Genomic DNA, 18,534 nt, shown 5'->3' on the forward strand with positions numbered 1-18,534 from the left:
TCTGTTACTTCCCCTTAGCTACGATTTCCCACCTTTAGAGGACGCCAACCGGAAATAACGTACATTTATCCCCACAAGACGAAGTACATGCTTCTTGTTGTCGTAAAATAAAACACTATAAACTTTAGGTAGGGAACATTTAGATGAATCTATCGAAAACTAATTTACTGTTTAGTCATATATCGATATGAGCGCACGACGCACTCGAGTGTGTCGCTTTCAAAACTGTTCCATTGTTTCAATTTATTCTCAAAATTCCCGTTAATAATGGTAAAAAGGAATCAACGTCGGCCGACTTTGTAGAAAGGAAAATAAAAGTCAAATTAAAAGAATCCAAAGGAACAAAAGTTATTTTCCTTACATCGGCTGATTTTATTTAAAAATAATTCTGCACACTTAAATTAAACCAAAGTTAGTTTCCAGAGTTGGCATGCTCTGTAATAAAATAACCTTTATAGTTGATATCCTGTCGGTACATTTAAACAATGCGTTTATTGCTCGCTGACAGTTGTGTTTATTCATCTTCTTGGCTTCTATTTGTTTGGCATATGTAATCATAATTGATATAAACGATCATTGATGCACGTAGGGTAAATAGTATACACAGTAAATACTTGCTTTAATAATACTTTTGTAACCCATACTAGCGAAAAGATTATCATTTGCAATCACAGTGAATGATTTTTATTTGCGAGATACCGCTGTATAGTTAACCTTGATACAATAAAATCTTGTTCATTATGCACCTTATAACGTATCATGCATTAATGGTAGGTGTCTTCCAGCAATCGGGTGATATTCCCGTCTCATTTGCGATTGTGTTATCTGACATAAGCGATACACACTACAGTAAGGATGACTACGCCAGCCGGCATCTACTACAAATAAATTTCGCATGATGAAAAAAGAATGAATAAATCATAGCAATACAATATATATATATATATATATATATATATATATATATATATATATATATATATATATATATATATATATATATATATATATATATATATATATATATATATATATATATATATATATATATATATATATATATATATATATATATATATATATATATACATACATACACACACACACACACACACATATATATATATATATATATATATATATATATATATATATATATATATATATATATATATATATATATATATATATATATATATATATATATATATATATATATATATATATATATATATGACTGATTATATAGACCTGTACATAAATGATAAACGTCCTAGAGTGATACCTCTTTTTTTTCAAATCCTTTTTGAGTTCATATCGGTTTTAATAATGCTTAATAGTTTGATTAAAGTCTACACTCTGCACGTTCATAAAGTATTATGATTATTTTAAACATTAATAGTTTACATGTGCAGTAGCATTACTGTACTTTAATCCTTCATGTGATACGTTTAATTTATGCTCTTTCTATCTCTCTTCTCATATGAACCATATAGCTTTCTACTGGACTTAGGAGGATTTAGGACTTTCCCATCTCTCCCCCTATTCGAGCCCACAGCTTCAATCCACTTTTTTGTGGTAAAGAAGGTCTATCGGAAAAAGAAAAATAAAAACTTTTTTCCATCATCACTCTTTTGATTACATCCATATGCAACATATTTGCTGTACAAGAGCACGATCGTAAGATATATCACATATACATTTACCTGAGGAGATTAAACACTAGAATGGCTAGGTTGAATTAAAGGGATAAATGTACGTCTTATCCGTTTTTGCCACTCGGAAACTACCGATTATTTGAGGAGATTGCCGAATGCCATTTTTTAAAGTGGATTTTTAAGTCTAGTTTAACATTTTTATGGTGTGCATGCATAGCAAATGCGTTTTTTTTTAAATGACTATAATAATATCACACGTTCGTACAATATAGGTGGCCAATGACATTTAAGGACTAGACAGTTTGTTCTAAAATTACAATGCACTGGATAGTAAAAGAAACTTCTACGACCTAATGTTTTACACCAAAGAACACAAAATACCTGCACATTTAATCGACTTTGAAAATGCATTTGACTCAGTTGTATGCTCATTTGACTCAGTTGTATGCTCATTTGACTCAGTTGTATGCTGATACAGTTATGAACATTTACAATTTTGGAAGATTACAAAAGAAAATGGATCAAGCTTTTCTAAAGGAACACCAGAGCTTGTGTAGATATTAATGGTGTGTTATTAGCAGCCATACAAATAAAAGGATTTTAAGTGGTTGGTTAAATGTGTTCTAGTTGCATATAAGGGCATGTTTAATAACACACGCGACTATTCATTTATTCAAACGACTGTTATATATATATAAGTGTGTGTGTGTGTGTGTGTGTGTGTGTGTGTGATAGTGTTGAAGTCTGACAGCATATTACTGCGCAGTAAGAATAAATATAGCAGTACTAATCTGGAACATTCCAAAACAGACAAAAAGCTTTGTCTTTTCTACCTCATTAGTAGTACTAATCATTAAACAAAAGATATTGCGTGTACTTGCAATCATTGTAGCATTACCAGCGTCACATGTTTACAGAACGCAACTGACATCCGAAGATAAACGAGATCAGTTCTGATATCTCTATAGATATACTTATAAGGTCGCACTTAGTTTGATCTACCATTATGTAAATGCCTCGGATGGCGCTGCATATTTTTATAAAAAATCTAATTTTACTTTTTCTAGTGTTTCAAGATTATGTCTTATCCTGAATTTGACGAACTTAATGTAATCTTTTTTAAGGGCAAATGAAGACAGTCAGTCAGCCGTACCTAGTTTCATAGATATTTGTTTCTTCTATTCAAAGTAAGGTAGTAGCAGTTATACTTGTGTGACGATTATGGGAGAGGCAGATAGAAATGTACTACACGGAAGAATGACCTTCTTGGTCTTCTTCGACTGCCCTGTTGTTGCCAGAGTATGGGTCATGAATTGTTTACCCTGTTTACTTCGTTTGATATTTAGGACAATGTTCAGCGATAAAAAAAAATAGTTTAAGACGATTCATACGTCTATATACGAGTATGGTGTGTTAGCTTGGGACAAAACATCACTGTATAGAAAAGATAAAGGTTTCTGTCTTAACAGAGCTAGAGATGTCTGGATCGTATCATTACGTAAGTGGAATCAAAAGAACATTCCACGCAGCGGACTATGCCGTGACTGGAGTTACCTTGGGAATTTCGGCTCTGATTGGGGTTTACTATGCTATCAAGGATAGAAAAAAGAATACACCGGAAGGCTATTTGCTGGTGGGGGGGGGGAGGAAAATACATTTTATTCCCGTCTGCAGCATGTCCCTGCTTTCACGTTTCATATCTGCCATCACCATCATGGGGTTTCCCGGCAGAGGTTTACACATACAACACGGTGTACTGGTGGCTCTCTGTTGCTATGATAATAACGGCTGTCGGTGCTGCTCATATCTTCATACCGGTTTTCTATAAACTCGGAATCACTAGCAATTTTGAGGTAAGTCAAATTTGAATTTTGTTCTTTAATATGTGCAAACAAATTTTTAACATGTTCTGCAATTTGTAGCAACGTATGGTCTCAATATTTAGCAAGAAGTAAATAAAATTGATAACGGAGCTATTTTAATAAGACTTTACAAGACTTCAAAATTGGTGGACTTTAATTTGATTTCCATTTTGATGTGTGTCAGATGTGATTGTATGTTAAAACTCAATTTAAACTTTCTATTACAAAGTTCTAATTTTGCTGCATGCAAATTATTTTTGTTTTAAAATCAGACATATTTTATGTTAGGTTAGTCTTTTTTCTCGCCACTCTTGTTTAAGTCATCACACCTGAATAATATGCGTAAATGGGTGGAATACACGAAAAGTTATGATATTCTTATAATCAAATTGTTTTAAGCGATTTTAATCGTATAGTCCATAGTCCACGTTGTATAAAACGAGCACTACACGAACCTTGTAAAGTATACAACTTTAGATAAGCTACCAACTTTGTGAATCTGAGTGAAATTGCATGAATATGTACAAGAATTCATAGTTTGTCACACAAAGAATACTAAAGATTATCTAGATGATTATAACAGAGTCCTGACGTGACTGTAGTTATAATATATCCATGCAGTGGATTAATTAATTAATGTATGATTATGGTGCTTTTTCTCTCACTGGAATAAGAATGGCTTTGGTTTCATTCACGGATCTGTAAACCTCATATGACTTGTATAATATTAAAAAGATATACAAGAAACTAGCAAACACACACACACACACACACACACACACACACACACACACATATATATATATATATATATATATATATATATATATATATATATATATATATATATATATATATATATATATATATATATATATATATATATATATATATATATATATATATGAGAGAGAGAGACTCGCCTGAGAACCTCACGATGTTGAGACCACCCCGACATCACAATAAAAAAATTTTAAGACGAGCGGGGACGAGGAGGTTTCTTCAAAATGCCTGTCTTGCAACACAGGACTAAAGGTCACCACGTTAGTACTGTTTGTACGGTCACAATTCTAGATCCATTTGAATGGGGTTTCTACACATCAAAAACGGTTATCAAGATCACTTATCAAGGATGTAGAATTTCTACAGTGCTACGCAAAACGAGGAATATCCTACCGGCAGCCACGAGTGTCAATGGAGCGTAGCATATTGTCACCTGTGGTGTGAAGATACTGTAACATCGATGACCATTATGTTTTGAATACATAACCACTGTAGTGTGAAGATACTTGTGCATGTTCAATCCTGGGGAATATTTTCGACCATACTCTAACTTTTCTTCCACATACTTTGATACCTCAGAGACAAGTGTTAAAATGTTATACTCGTGATATTATTTACAGAATATTTATTTATAAATCAATACCTCAATAACTAAAATGAGATTCTTCCAAGATTACCGTATACACCGACGTCACAAGTATACTGTATAGACCGACGTCACAAGTAGATGGTTTTACGTTAGCACATATTTTAACAACTTTCGTTATACAAGTTCAACGGTGCCAACATTGTGAAACCACATAACGCCTGCATACTTAAAAACTGGGTTAACATTTATATCAGGATGTTTCTACTATTTAAGTAACCTTATTTGAAAGTACAAATTAGTATATCTATTGCATGCAGAGTTGTATCAACCAACATATGTTGAACTTTGAAGAATTTTCCATTACAAGAGAAAACAAGAACTAGATATAAAAATTTCAACCATAATAATATTTGTGCGGCTATATTTCATATTTCATTTTGTTTTAATGACCACCTTTTCTTAATGCGCGCCTAGACACAGTTCAACAAGGATAAAAGAAAAATTGTAATCTATCCGTTATTTGTGATCTCGGTTAGTTTATGATTCACAATATTCATTTCAAAAGCAATCGATGCGCACTCCTGACCGTAGTACGTACCTGTTTATTTTCTAAACTAATCTCTATTTAACCCGTATTGAACTTTGCTGTAAATCTTAGGTAGCAGTCTAATGTGTGGAGGACACTCGCGATCAGAGAATATGGGCGAAACATATTGTACAAAAAGTGAAGTTTACAAATTAAGATTCTTATGTACATTGTTCTAGGCCAGTAGCATCGGGCAGTGGCCGTTTCTTCTTGGCTCAATTAACAAGAGATAAGAAGAATTTTTATGGACAATCTCCTTTTAAGAAAGGTCATACTGCGATTACATTTTGATAAGAAAGAATGTTTATTAAAAATATATATCCTACAGGTGTGGTATTGCTCAATTGAGTGTAAATTTTCTCAAAAGGCTAAAACACTTTCAACTTTGAAAAAGATGATAGCTTAACATTTAGGGTGACTTCTTTGACAAAAGATGATAGCTTAACATTTAGGGTGACTTCATTGACAAAAGATGATAGCTTAACATTTTCGGTGACTTCTTTGACAAAAGAAGATAGCTTAACATTTAGGGTGACTTTTTTGACAAATGATGATAGCTTAACATTTAGGGTGACTTTTTTTGACAAATGATGATAGCTTAACATTTAGGGTGACTTCTTTGACAAAAGATGATTGCTTAACATTTAGGGTGACTTCATTGACAAAAAATGATAGCTTAACATTTTCGGTGACTTCTTTGACAAATGATGATAGCTTAACATTTAGGGTGACTTCTTTGACAAAAGATGATAGCTTAACATTTTCGGTGACTTCTTTGACAAATGATGATAGCTTAAAATTTAGGGTGACTTCTTTGACAAAAGATTAGGGTTGTTTAATTTAAAATTTAGGCGGACTTCTTTAATAGAAGATTAGTGTCTAGGAGCTTTAGATTAAGATGGACTGATGATTAGGGAATATGGCTTATGATTTAGGATTCGGGTTTAATATCTTAACCTTTTTGGCGGATTTCTTGACCCAAACATTTAGGATATACAGCCAAATATTTAAGGATGTTTTTTATTTACAGATTTTTAGGGTAGTTTAGCTTATCCTTTAGGCGGACTTCTTTAATATTCAGAGCGAATTCTTTGACAGCAGACAAGATTATGGAGTCTAAACATAAGGCGGTCTTGTCTGACAAAATATTAGATTATAAAGCTTAATATTTAGGAAGACTTCGTAGACACAAGGTCATGGTATATGGCTTAAAATTTAGAAGGACTCCTTAAATAAAAGTTATGGTATATGGCTTAACATTTAGAAAGACTCCTTAAATAAAACGTTGGGGTATGTAATTTAACATTTAGGTGGTCTTCTTTGACAGAAGAGTAGGATATATCACTTAACATTTAGGTGGGCGTCTTTGGTAAAAGATTTAAAATATAGTGGCATGACATCTGGGCAGACTTCTTTGACAGAAGATTAGGGTATATCACTTAACATTTAGGTGTGCTTCTTTGGTAAAGGATTTAGAATATAGTGGCATGACATTTGGGCAGACTTCTTTGACAGAAGATTCGGGTATATCACTTAAAATTTAGGTGGGCGTCTTTGATAAAGGATTTAGAATATAGTGGCATGACATTTGGACATACATCTTTGACAGAAGATTAGGATATACGGGTTTAATATTTAAGAATATTATCGTGTAGTGACTTTAACATTCAGGCACTTTTCTTTATCAAAGAATAGTATTCCATGATTCAAAATGTATACAGTCAGTGATGGATTTGGGTGTGGTGAAATTAGTTGTGCGAGAAAAAGGTCTTTGACATAGTATTTAAATTCAAAACTCAAACGCTACAAAACATTTTATTGTCCGACCGTTAAAAAATTTGTTTTTCAAGTGCTGATAAGTATTTATTTCAGTCTTCATCTAAGGGTAAGTTATAGACTGGTTTTAATGCCTTTATTCCTTTGATAACATATCTTTTGATTTTTATCTCCAGCAAGACGTTTATCTTTCCTAAAAATTTGGTCAGGAAATAATATCATATCAATAGAACGAAAAGATGTCTAGTATGGAAATTTCCTATGGATTAGGTGTTTTTTATGTGAAAAAAGAAATTTGCATGCGCATTTCGTTTAAACCAAATATGAATTTAGCAAATATTCGGATTCATGCGACTTAATAAAATCCAATAAATAAAGCCGGGAATTTTAAGAGTTTAGGCTCAATTGTGTTTTTACTGAATAGTTCATTCTCTTGTGATGCAATTAAGCCTGGCCTTTCGTTATTGATTGATTGGTTAATTGATTGATTTATTGATGGTTCCAAGCGTGAGTACATTGTTACGATCCCTTCAAGTTATTTAATAAGTTGCTTACCATGATATAAATCTTGAGAACAACTGATAATGATATTACTTCCTCTTTATTTCATTCAGTTTCAGTTACTAGGCATGTCACAAATTCACGAAACCTAGCAACACAATACAAATGTAATGCAAAGGCGCACAATAAATGGTAAGAAAATCTCCAACTCGGCCAGATTTCTGGTGAACATCGATTCACAAACTATCAATGTTGCATAAGGGAACGTTGTCTTTACAAAGTACTTGAATTTAGAAAACACGTTAAAACATACCCAGTTGACCTTTCGATAACAAACAGAATATTCGTGTTAATAAATTTAGCTTCATGCTTCCAAGATGCACCGTAAGATTAGTTTGCTAAGATTCATTGGTGTCCGGAATAAAATCACATTAATAAATGTAAAGAATGTTAAAGCATTGTCACTTGTAGTAATGACATACGCTACATTTGTCTTTTAAAACGTTAATAAAAAAATCATTTCATACATATAACAAAATAATATTGATTGAAACAGTATATGCATTTGCTTACGTACAAATGAAAAATATGACGAAGTTTACCTTTACATCATGACAGATGCAATATATTGACTGTATTTTATATATATATAACATGGCTGTATATTAGTAGCACGATCTTTATCAATCAAATGTCCTCAACAATTGCATAACATGGAATAATGATTTGATTGTTGCATTTTTAAATCCTAATCCACGACTAAATTAGCCTTTGTTTGTTTTAACTTCGTTTCTCCTACTTGATGTTATTTTTCCTATGTTACAGTACATAGAAATGCGGTTTGGGAGAGACAACAGAATGGTTGCATGCGGCATATATGTGTTGTGGATTGTAAGTAAAACTAAGTAAATATAATATAACAAAGTATAGGTCCAAAGTGTCATGATGTATATTGACAGAAGCCTAGAATGTTTACAAATTATGAACATAACCCTTTTCAAATCCCGTTTTCGGTATATCAGATACAAAGTCGTTGCTGATAGTATTTGTATTTCAGGATTATACATTTGTCGAGTTAGTTTGATTTGTTTCTTCATTTGGAAGTATAAACTCTCGCCACTCAGCTTTTTTTCACAATCGTCTTACGGTCAATAATATTAGTCTGTATAGATGTCACAGGATATGCTGTTCCAAAATGAAGGTTTCTGCATGTTTAGTATTCGACTAATAGTTCCCGATCCTAATTAAGATGGTAAAAGGTCAGACACAGTATTGTCTCCTTGTGGTATGGAATCAGTGGATGGGTAGCTTTGTTTTATTTATTCAGGTATAACTTTTCTACAGCAGACATATTTAACAAAAACAATACTTATAAATTCTGTCTAGATAAGCAGAAGTTTCTTGGTTCATTCTTAATGCAATATCATTGTATTTGCTTTGGAAATGAGCAATATTCATGATATTAGAGACAAGAGCCATGGCGGGAATGTCTCTACATATTTTACTCATAAGAAGCATTGTAGGAATGCTTGTGCATATTACCCCATAGGGGCAATGGTAGTTACAACAAAATCAAGTTGACACTGAGGTGTTGTAAATGTTGTGCAAACACTTATAGACAGGAAACAAACAATAATTTCATAATTTATTTTCTAAAGCGTTGACATGCTCGTACTTTACATACCATACATTGCGTGGTTATCAAATGAAATAAAACGAAAGATTGGTCTTTGAATATATATGCTCAATTATTTCTACGAAAATGATTTACATTTCAATTGTAAATCTGTATATATCTGATCATTCAACTACATATCAGCTCATGAATACCTATCAAAACATCTACAAGCAGTCGACGCAAGAGAACTTAACTGTATCATATTCCTTGACATATACATATCCCTTGATATAGCGTGGCATTTATAGACTTATTGGCATGTATATATGATAATTTAGCTAACAGGACTCCAAATAGTCATGGTTGCATATCAATTATCAAACCTTGGACAACTCACTGAATGAGCACTGCAAGAAGCAGTAGACTCCTTTCCTTTTCTTCTATATATTAATGGTGTAGTTGAAAGGTTAAAAGTACTGTTGAGATTATTTTCAGACGATTCCTCTTTACAATGCATATCATCCGAACCACCTTTCATTCAAGGCACATTAAGCGATGATTTTCAAACATTATTTATTCCATCCAATCTAGACTGCGTCCATTTCTTGATCAGGAAGCTGGAATACATGCCTTGGATTTTCTGGTGAAAAGATTTCAATTAGTTACATCACATCAATATCTTAGAATAATTTTATCACCCAATGGCTCTTGGGGCAACCATATTATATCTATAAATCGTTCTGCATATATGTGAATTGGACGACTGAGGAAGTTTGAGTATATGTATCAAAAGATAACCTGAGTAAAATTTATTTATTCCACATTCATCCACTCTCGGAGCAAAGCGAAACACACATTATGCAGTTTTTATTGATTAAAAATATTATCAAACTGACATTCTCTTACTTTGTAAGTGTGTTTGTGATTTGGATCTTTAACGTAGCTTTAAAAAAATTTCAGCCATATCGCTACGAGGTCTGCAGTGTGGCAGTTTATAGTGATGTCTAGCACTGGGCATGCCGCAGACACGATGTCCCACCCAGTCACATTATCCAAGCGAGGCAGCTGTTAGTACCATGTTTGGAAGTCTTTGGTATGACTCGGCCGGGAATCGAACCCACGGCCTCCCGCATCCGAGGCGGACGCTGTAACCACTAGGCCACCGGAGCGGTTCCCACTTTGTGAAACACGGTGCCCTGTAATTTGAGAAACTAGAACAATGTCATTCAGTATCAATGTAGAACCTATTTGTCCAAAACAATCGTGCATGCCCGAATCATGGAACGATCTGCCACAATGCACAATAACCGTTCGTCTACACTAACCTTCAAACAAGAAATACCAAGCGCAACACACTGCTTCAAGTTCTTTAACTTTAGTAATAGGGAAGCTTCTGTGCTATGAAGCCGTTAAAAGAAAAATGCAGTTATAGGAATTATGATATATTTAGATATAATCTTATCGGTAGTCCTTTCTACTCTTGTGGATTTCTAACAGAAAACAACGACCATCATTTTCGTTCTGAATGAAGAATGTTCAATAACGGAAGAACTGTGCCTTTTACAGATTATCATTAATGAGTGTTAATATTAACTGAGATGCACTTCAATATGGAAATGAACTTTACATGTGATAAACATCTTGCAACAAAATATAATTATTATTACAAAAATATGATTACGTCTTGTTCCATTATGACTACATTTAAACTCGTACATACTGGAGACATCACCAAACACTATCCCTCCAATCTTAACTTTCCTTCATCCCTTACATTTCATTCTTTGCAGGTATGTCACCCGTTTTGGTTTTGAACTCTTGCTCCCATGCTCGATAATTAATTGTTAAATTTTAAAACAGAGATGATTTTAAAAGTAGAAAAATTTATTTCGATATTTATTGCCCGGGATTTACTTATAATATTCTTAGCAATAACATATGTGGAAAAGAAGAAAAACGTTATAATGAACAAACCTCGGAAGGAGAGAATGGATAAATATAAATAATCTTTATAACAAATTATTGTCCTTCTCAAAGTCTTATTTCAAACATGTCATATACAAAATTAGCTATAATGTATATATATATATATATATATATATATATATATATATATATATATATATATATATATATATATATATATATATTTGTTTTACTAGAAGTTGGCAATCGAACGGAGTGATATCTTGATGACTGGATGCATAATTAAGCTTTCATGTGTATTAGTATTTAAGGGACACACTAATAGAACCTTAAGTACATCTTCAATATCGTTGCTGTCACGTGGCACGTACTATTCTATATTTTCATCATTTTTAACTCTAAATCAAATCTTAAATTCCTTAACTTTTCTTAAATGTTTTAATGAGATTCTTTAACAGATTTTGAATGATGTCTAGTTGGTCCTAAATGAAAATGTTGCCGTCTTCTCGTCCAAATTGGCCACCATATCAGTCATCTTGAAATCTTTTTATCCCTAAAGCTCGTGAATTCACATTCATATTACTGTGGGTTATTTCTTCGAACTTTTCTTTTTTGATGTCTAATTAATGAAAATGGTGCCTTTTAACGACAAATATAGTCACCATGGCAGCCATGCTGACAATCGTGTTAGACACATAAACAATAAGTCATAATTACAAGAGGTTTTTACACCAGGAGACATCCGATAATGTCTGGTAGGTCTAAATTAAAATAATGCCAACCTGGCTTCCAATATGACCTCCCAGATACCGATCTTGAAATATTGTTGTCGGTGCTCCGAAAGCCATATAGGCATGGCGTTTTCAACAGAAGACTTCTTAGTGTCTGGTTCAATGAGACACAATATCTTAAATCGTCATATTAATTGCAAATACAAACATAGGTTAAGTCAATGTCAAATTTAATATTTTTCAGACAATTGTTGCATTCATCAGTATGCAACAGGGACATATCGACTCATTTCGTATCAAAAGTCAGACTTGAAAGTTAGTTTATTAGGAATACAGAAAAGACCCCACCTGGTTCTAAGTAATTGTTAGGGGGATAGAAATGACTACTCCTGTCTCCAAAATAGTCATCCATTCCCGTGCGTTAGATTTCGATCACTGTTTATTTCATGGTCTAACTTTACAAATGTAGTTTGTAAAATATTTACTTTCAGATATTTTACATTTCATTAGTGATGTATGCTCCATCCCTGGCTATAAATGCAGGTACTCTCTCTCTCCCTCTCTCTCTCTCTCTCATGACGCACATACGTTCACGCAACATATACAACAGCAATATTTAGTAGTATTTAATATGCCAACTGAATATTTAAATGTTTCAGTGCCTTGCATCAAGAAATACAAATATTTGATGGCAGGCAAGTAGTCGACGATTACATTGCTATCATCTCTTGAAGCGATCTTAGAAAAGTTATTGTCATTATTGCATTTGAAACAGATAATTCTCTTTCATACAGTGTTGTAGAATATCTAAAACCATTATGTGACGTCGACCTCGAATTTACATATCAGACACTTATTCAACAGGTTTTTTATGTAACAAGGAATACTCTAGAGCAGAGACTTGCCGTTTATTTTTTGAAAATATTTCCCAAAGTGGTGAAGGATTTCCACACTTAAAATGATTTGATCTTTTGACATGAATATTTTTAGGGTGACCAAGTGAAATATTTTTATACAAGCTAAGTTTCCAATGCTTTTCGTATTTCTTCTTTATTATCAGAGTTCCATCTTGTTTACATTTCCAGTCACCGGATTATCGTTCTGGGGTTCGATGTTGGTTGTAAGCCTAGTATGCATATTTTTTACAGCCATAGTTAGTATCACATACAACAAAACAGTATCGTGATCGTTTCTTCTGTATAATGCTGAATATTTACAACCGTTTCCAACGTTAGGTAGCAACTCTATACCTTGCCTGATCTTAAACTTTGATCTTGACAGAATCAGTGAAGACATAAGGATCAAGACAGTGTTGCCTATTATCATGTCAAGAACATCACTTACTTTTGCCTGTTACCTTAATTAATCAGATAGCTGATGATATAGGTCAGTTTCGTTATTTTAAAATTTGACATTGTGGGTGTAATTTATCATACGTAGGAGTAAGCTTAATTTTGTTTGGATGTCGAACAATCGTCATTAACGTTTCAAGAAATCTGTCTCAGATTTCATAAACATACTTGTATGTGTACTTTTCGATTAAAGGTTTTCAGCACTTCCGGTACAATTTCACATTCCTCACACCTACTACTCTTTGAGAACATATCGCTGCTATAAGACTTTCTAAATGTAATGAATTGAAGGGCAGAATTTTGCGGAAATATTAGCATGTGGGTCAGACGTTTTGCTTAAAGAGTAACGTGATTCTGTATTTCCGAATTGCCTTCAGAGGTATAAATCCTTTGTATAGCAGGGCTATTGATGAAGGGCATAGTCAGGTCGGATACCCCGTGGCGCGCCAACAAGGTGTGAAGAAATCTGGAACCAGGCGGATAGAAAATCAAACGATAGGCGTGTCGACCAATTTGGGATAAGTTAAATCTTGCGGGGGGGGGGGGATCTCTTAGGCGGGAAAACGCTTAAACTAAGAATTACGCATTTACCCGCTTAAAGGATAAGCATGAAAAACATAAACAGGTTTCTATACAAGAACTGCGATATCTCAGCATTCGTATATTGATTATATTTATAGCGGTATTTGTACAAGAGACGCAGTGTCAATGTCGCAGCATCCGTATATTAATTATGTTTATAGCGGTGTGTTAAACTAAACTAAACGCTTAAACTAAGAATTACGCATTTACCCGCTTCAAGGATAAGCATGAAAAACATAAAGAGGTTTCTATACAAGAACTGCAATATCTCAGCATCCGTATATTGATTATATTTATTGCGGTATTTGTACAAGAGACGCAGTGTCAATGTCGCAGCATCCGTATATTAATTATGTTTATAGCGGTGTCTGTATAAGAGACGCAAAATCTCAACATCCGTATATTAATTATTTTTATAGCGTTATTTGTACAAGAGACGCAATATCTCAGCATTCTTATATTGATTATGGCGACGGTCGTACAACTAGCCTGATAACATTCCTCGTCTACATGTTCAGGGTGATGCCGATGTATTGTTTACTATATAAGTGTTATTACGCTGACCTACATTAAATTTCGCTATTAAGTCTGGACTATTATGCCATTAATGCAGGCTTTGATTTATATGAAAAAAGTAGAGTATGTCGAATTCTAAAATGCTGTGGTGAAATATTACTTATCGAAGACAATATGGGTGGACGAAATTGAGACAGCCAAAATGAAATGTCCTTATATTTGCATTTTATGTCTTCAGAGTGGTAAATATATTTCTTTAAATGATTTTCTTTCCTCGTATAAATTTTCTGGCAGATTGTACAGCTATAAATTTTGTTTTATCTTATAGGATCAAGCAGAATGTTATTTTATGACGTGTTGTGTTTAATTTGTATATATTTTATTATGTTATACAATTATTACTCTTGTTTGATGGTTCCTTGACTAATAAACCGAAGTATATGTCATTTGTCCGAGGCCTCCTATCCGAGTTTAATAAATAAACCATTGATGGGCAAGTTGTTTTTCAAACTCAAAACAACAACTTTTATATTGTGATGTGTCACGTTATGCTGTTATGTTTTATGCATTGTCATTAGATTATTTCTAGCGATATTATTTTGCGTTAGAGCGTCCATCTCGGATGTATGTGTGTGGTCATTCTACTAACATATGTAATGTAAATGACTTATATTTCCCGTAAGATCTATCGTCACAAACTTCAAACCTGTCAAACACAGATGCGTCCAGAGACATTAGATGGTGAAAATAATTAACTTCTTGAGAAATACGCGATTTGCGGAAGGTTAGAGGAGTTATCATTATTCTCAAATAAAATTGTTCTTATGTCTTTTTTGTGCCCAGGGAGGAATGAAAGCGGTGCTGTGAGCGGACACAGTACAGACGTGTATTGTCTTTACCGGCGTGATCTGCATCCTGGTACGGACATCTTTATTTGTCGGAGGATTTGACAAGGCCTGGGAAATAGCAAGAAAAAACAACAGGATTGTCTTCTTCGAGCAAGTCATTAGAGGGAGAGAGAGAAAAACACAGAGACACGTGGTATAACATTCCATTAGAAATTAGTATTGTATTTATTTGAAACTAATAATACTCTTTCAGCGTTACATCAAATGGGTCATTACATTTTACTCTGTGTGTGTGTGTGTGTGTGTGTGTGTGTGTGTGTGTGTTCCATTCCTGGTTCCCATTCCAAGTCGTTTACAGTGGAAAACCTATATTTATTGACTCTGTTCTGAGGCCTATAAGGAAATGTTCTCTCTCCTTTTAAAAACTAGATATGTAATAGAACAGAACGCTTTGTCCATCTTGCACAAAAACAAATATAAGCAACAGTTATATTTTGAACAACAGCAATATATTGGTTTTCAACAGACATTTTATCTGACTTCCAACTTCTGGACCGTGACATTTTAAAATAGTCTGATTTTGGGCTATGGATAATAAAATAAATGAACGAATACACTTAGAAACTCAGATTAAGTTTTAATCAATCTTTTCACTTCTCAAGCACATCCTATATTATCGTGATATTTACAATCTTGCTACTATATTCAAATGGAGGTGGTGGTTGTAAAAGTACGCAAACGAAGTGTAGAAATAAAATATAGTACGAAGGTTATATAGATTGCTTATTTAGGAAGTTGCTTCACTAAGAATATTGGCAGCGCATTCTTACGTGCTAGGAGAGGCTTCAGATTATTCATTTAAGTGTATTTGTGATGAACAAATATATACATATATCTTGAAGATTTTAAAACATCAGTACAAGCAACGTGCGAGCAGCAAAACGTAGAGTACATCCAAAATGTGATAGAAATAAAGTTAGAGAGAAATGCTATGCGGGTAAGACTAAATTTACATAAATAAAGGAGCTGAGGACATAGAGCAAATGTGGCATGGTCTACATTATTGATTGATTTGAACTAATGACCAATAGACCAGTTAAACTACAGGGTATTTTTTCACAAATTAAAACATATTCGTGAACCATTCATGTTAAGACTAAGGTGTATTATTTCACAAATTTACAAAAGAAGCACTAGATCATATAAGACGTGCACGGACAATATCTAGCGCCCCCATTGTCGGGAATCTTTTTAATACTATTTTTTATACAGTTTAAACGTGTGTTTTTATATGTGTGAATTTTCAGATTGGACTTTTTTAGGGGGTTATCAACCAAACAACTTTGACATGTGTGTTTTAGCACATAACGTTTTCATTGTTTGTTATTTCCCAAAATAAAGAATCGTGAAAACTTACAAATGCATATTCGAATTTACCGAATAAGGTAAGAATATGACACATGACTACTACTTAATATTAACAAAGGACTTGAAAATGAAGAGCAGAAACATGTTTAGATACAACGAGGGGTATAATATGTTAAGAAGGGGTGATTTTAAAATCTAATTTAACCTTGCTTCGGGAATCAGCAAATTTGAACATAAGCTTTAAATAAGAATAGAATTCCAATAACGTCGATGAGTATTTCAGACGAATCAGCAATGCAAACATACACTTTTAAAATTTAGAGAATACCCCATGCAAGCTAAATGATTGTTAAAGTATATTTAATTTTCATATGATGTTTGATACTATTTTAAGCTACAATACCACCGTGTTGTGTGCAGAATGTGAATATCTTACTAACGTTATCTTTAACAATGAATTATTCATTTATCATCCGTGAATAACATGTTGAGTATCAACACACACACACACACACACACACACACATATATATATATATATATATATATATATATATATATATATATACATATGTGTATGTGTGTGTGTGTGTGTGTGTGTATGTGTGTGTTACCTACATTTATAACCTTTTACAAATGTTCTCATTATTGTGTTCTGAGCATCATGATGGGAGGCGTCGTTTAACATTTTTCCTTTCTCAGGTTTGATACTGACCCGCGTCACCATCACACTGTCTGGAACATCATTGTCGACATAGGAATTCACAGCTGCTCAGTGTTCGGAACAAATCAGGCACAAATACAGAGAGTTCTTTCTGTGTCCTCTCTCAGTAAGGCCAAATTGTGAGTACTAGAAAGAGTTATGCCAGTGTCGCCTCTTAATAAGGGCAAACTGAGAGTATTACAGTCAGCGATGCCTGACTGCTTTCAATAAGATCAGAATGTGAATAGTTCAGAGATTTGCCACTGTCCCCATTAATAGGGCCATTTTCTGAGTAGTACACATATCTATATCAATGTGATCTATCAATAAGGCCAGCTTGTGAGTAGTACACAGAACTCTGTCAATAAGACCATATTGTTCGTAGTACAGATTTTTTATATTAGAGTCTGCTATCAGTAATGCCATGTTATAATTAGTAAAGCGTGTCATGCTAGTGTCAGTAGTGAAGGGGGTCGATATACGGGCAAAGAGAATTAGCTATACAAGACCACCGGGGCCTGTATACGGACAATAGGAATGGAACAGGTCGGGTTACGTAACGGTACTGAACATTGGCAACAATGTTGCAAGTGGCTGACCTCAGTCGGCCGGAATAGTGTGGCAAGGGGTTGACCTGATTACAGGTTATTCAAGGGACAAATAGAGACAGACATACATACATACATACATACATACATACATACATACATACATACACAATGAAACGTAGGAGTGCACACACACACACAAATATGGCAAAGAGAATATATATCATTTCGAAGCAATGCACTGATCTTCTCTTCCTCAAACTTCGTCTAACCTCTGGTCCGTAGATTAAAACTCGCTTCATGCAGACCTGTCTCTCCACGTAGATCCTTTGTTTCCAACGGTCTCCCTCAGTGATCTGGGTAATTACCCATGATGATTAGACATCCATGGGTCAGTCCGACGAAAGGAGGATAGATGATTTTCGTTAGGCCAAATCTTTTGACGAGAACAATTACGAAAAAGAACTGGATTTTGTAGAAGCTGACGAATTTGGACATGTCATCATTGCGACCTACGTGACAGCCCATGCTCGCTTAAAATTGTACGAAGCTTAGAACTGTTAGGAGATTGTGTGCTGTATTTTGAC

General features: G+C 33.8%; 1 pseudogene across 1 annotated transcript in view; it reads left to right on the top strand.

Moving 5' to 3' along the window:
* Positions 1-3,135: 3,135 nt before the first annotated feature.
* The window catches only part of LOC149803198 (sodium-coupled monocarboxylate transporter 2-like), a 48,207-nt pseudogene continuing 32,808 nt past the window's right edge, over positions 3,136-18,534 (top strand). Inside the window, exons 1-6 of the transcript XR_016419951.1 lie at positions 3,136-3,511; positions 8,581-8,646; positions 12,522-12,573; positions 13,116-13,183; positions 15,324-15,478; positions 17,399-17,539. The product of XR_016419951.1 is annotated as a sodium-coupled monocarboxylate transporter 2-like (transcript). The remainder of the gene's footprint in view (positions 3,512-8,580; positions 8,647-12,521; positions 12,574-13,115; positions 13,184-15,323; positions 15,479-17,398; positions 17,540-18,534) is intronic.

This window comes from Sinohyriopsis cumingii, chromosome 3, assembly GCF_028554795.1.
Source record: "Sinohyriopsis cumingii isolate HCF-2022 chromosome 3, ASM2855479v2, whole genome shotgun sequence".
NCBI classification, from domain to species: Eukaryota; Metazoa; Mollusca; class Bivalvia; order Unionida; family Unionidae; genus Sinohyriopsis; species Sinohyriopsis cumingii.